Raw genomic sequence first — 3,304 nt, forward strand, 5'->3', positions numbered from 1 at the left:
GCACTGTGAACAGGAAGCAACTCAACAGCTCTGAGTTTGAGAAATGGAAAACCCACACAAAAAGTATGCACGTGTGCATCATAATTTTTCTTTTAGTAAAATTTATTTTGTTTAAAAGAAGAAGCCAGACCAGGAAATCTAGAAAATCTTTTTATAGCCTGATATCTTTGAATTACGGTGTTGAGAAGAGTATTGAATGCACCATGGACCACCAAAAGAACAACCTATCTAAGAGGAAGTGAAGGCAGAGTGCTTGTTAGCAGAGAGGACGGTGAAATGTGACCTCACATATTTGGGGCATTTTATCAAGAGAAGTTAGCCCTTGAAAAAAAGACCCTTGGACTGACTCTCTGCCATTCCCAGGAAGATATCTTTTTCCAAGGACTAGCCTTTCCTGATAAATATGGTAGATAGCCAGGAAAAGAGAGGGAGACGTTCAACAAGACGTATTGACACTATGACTGCAACATGGTCTCAAGTATGTCCGAGATTATGAGGATGGTGTGGAGAGAGCAAAATTGAGACCTGTTGATAGGGGTGCTATGAATCATAGGTAACTCAAAGGCGCCTAATGACAAACAATAACATAAAATAAAAGCAAATGAATATCCAAAAATTAAAAAGAAAAATAATCATTGTTAGTCATTCAACAAATACTTACTGAAAACTTGCTTTTATCATGTTCTCTTCTAAGTGCTTCAGAAAAGCACTGAAAAGCCTATCTCTAGACTCACAGGGCCCATATTCCAAAGGGTTGCTTTTATGAAAATTTTCACCAAGGCAAATGTGAAGGACACAGAAAGGATGATGCGCCCCTGTATCTATCAGAGTTGGAGCCTTGAGAAAGGAATAGTCATCAATGTTTAACTTCTTTCTTCTATTTTGCTTCAAAAGGAAGAAAACTTGATTCCAAAATAGCTTATACATTTTCCAAAATATTACCGTTAAAAAAAAGACATTTTCCTCCATTTACTACATATATCAGTATGTATCTTACATACCTGCAAAGTATCTACATTACCTGGCCCTCATTCTTTGCTGATTCAGGCTGAGTTTATTTTAATATTTTGTTGAGTGACATCCAATCAATTACATTTCACTGGGACCTCAAGTTATATAATGGAAATGCCCCATGGATTATTTTCTTAGCTGTAAGTTTTACCGAAGCACACTGCTGGATGATTCTCCTTAAGAGTCATTACGTTGGTTCTAACTATTGAATTTGTGGTTATTAGCCAATCACTTAACCATTGTGCCATTCTCACTAAACTCATTGCTGTAGATTTGGAATGGACTTGCAACTCACCCTCCAGTAGGTTTTTGTTTGTTTGTTTTCAAGAGTTCAGGATTTTTTTTTATTGAACATGTTACAAAAGGAGTTTAGTCAATAAGACCAAATGTCATGTCATCATTTGACTCTTCAGATTCTTTTTCCTTTGCCTCCACTTCCTTCTTCTCAGCTGGAGCAGCAGCAGGGAGGAGGCAAGTCCTCCATCCCGAGCGGCCTCAGCCACTGGGACAGGTCCGCCAGTGTCCACATTGCAGATGAGGCTCCCAATGTTGACATTTGCCAAGGCCTTTGCAAACAGGCCAGGCCAGAAAGGTTCAATGTTGACACCGGCTGCCTCAGTGAGGGCATTGATTTTATCCTCCACGATGGTCACTTCATCGTTGTTCAGGATGAGGGCCGTGGAGATGCAGGCAAGCTCTGAGACCGAGGCCATGGTGTGGTGGTGCTAGGCTGAAGGCTCTGGACGCAGTGCTAGTCGTCGGATGAAGCGAGGGCCTCACCCCACAACAGCCTTAGCTTCCTCAGAAGGACCGAACACCTTAGCGGCAACTGAGGAAAGGGTCCAGTGGGTTTTGAAGGCTGTAAATCATGGGGATATTTCTCCCACAGAGCTGCTGTTGGATTCAAACTGTCAGAGAGATGCTGCCTTTGGGTTAGCTGTGCATTAAAGGTCCTTTATTCTAACATTGTTATTTTGTTGTTATTAGGTGCTGTTAAGACATATTTGACTACTAGTACCCTACGTACTCTAGTATGGAGGTCTGTTGGCCTAGTGGTAAGAAATTATGCTGCTTCTAACCCCAAGGCACATGGTTTGAATCCACCAGGTGGTCCTCAGGAGAAAGATGGACAATCTTTCTTTCACAGTTATTTCTGAAAACCTGCTAGAGGGTCAGCTATGAGTTAGTTCCACCTTGACGGTCTGCAACAACTTATATTCTGGTAACCTACTGGGCAAGGAGTTGTGATGTCAACACAAAGGCAAGTGGTTCAAATCCATCTGCTACCCCATGAGAAAAAGATGGGCAATGTTCTCCAGCATAATTCACAGCCTGTGAACTCCTGCTGAAGGGTCAGCTATGAATTGATTCCAACTTGATGGCATATCATAACATGAGACTCTGCCCAATCTTGTTTCACCCTCACAGTCTCTCCTGTGCTTACGCCAATTGTAGTCACTGTATCAATTCTTCTCATTGAAAGCTTTCCACTGTTGTAAAACGGGATTGACATCGGGCTTATGGGGAGACTGAGAAAGAAGGGATAAGTAATGTATACTGCAATGAAACAGATAAGGGAGAGAACTATTTAAAAGGGATATATGATTGGGTATTATTGTCAGGACAGGAGTCCAGAACGAAGGCTGCACAGTGGAGTGGAACTGGGGGGAGGGATTGCGTAACAATGGAAGAGTTTTTCTTCTACTCATCAAGGAGAAAAGTGAGTTGGGAGGGGAGGAGGTGGGTAGGGAGAAAAGTGCAACAATGAATGACTGGAAACCCTAAGTCTCTGTAAACTTTCATTAAAATTAATTTTTTAAAACCCCATAAGGTATGCAAACTTTGTAAGCAAATCAACAAAAAAGTTAACACTTGGCTGTAAAAAATATTTAAACGTTTTCATGCACAGGCTTTCCCAACGTTGACAGGAGAAAACAATTCATTGATGAAGATGAGAAAGATAGTCTAGTTTACTGCTTCAGGTGAATCTAAGGACCATGGATAACGACTCCCATCAGGTCTAATGATTGTAATTAAAGTAGTGCCCTCTGCTGTACATGTTCAATACTACAGAACATTATGTGAAAGTTCAAGATTTGTGTGGACATTCATCGATTTGGCAAGTCTTTAACAGCACTCTGATTTCATTTTAGGGAGCTCTGATGGCCTATTAATAAGAAGCTGTGCTGCTACCCTAAAGATACGCAGCTTAAACCCACCACTTGCTCTGTGGGAGAAAAATAGGCACTTTCCTCCTGCATAATTTACTGCTTCTGAAAACCTGCTGGAGGGT

The 3,304-nt window shown here is 41.3% G+C and overlaps 1 pseudogene; it reads right to left on the minus strand.

Annotated features, from left to right (window-relative positions):
• Nucleotides 1-1,380: 1,380 nt before the first annotated feature.
• LOC102850784 lies at nt 1,381-1,724 on the minus strand (annotated as a pseudogene).
• Nucleotides 1,725-3,304: the final 1,580 nt, after the last annotated feature.

Source organism: Elephantulus edwardii, unplaced genomic scaffold (assembly GCF_000299155.1).
Source record: "Elephantulus edwardii isolate Elephantulus edwardi_28Jun2011 unplaced genomic scaffold, EleEdw1.0 scaffold00014, whole genome shotgun sequence".
In the NCBI taxonomy this organism is placed as follows: domain Eukaryota; kingdom Metazoa; phylum Chordata; class Mammalia; order Macroscelidea; family Macroscelididae; genus Elephantulus; species Elephantulus edwardii.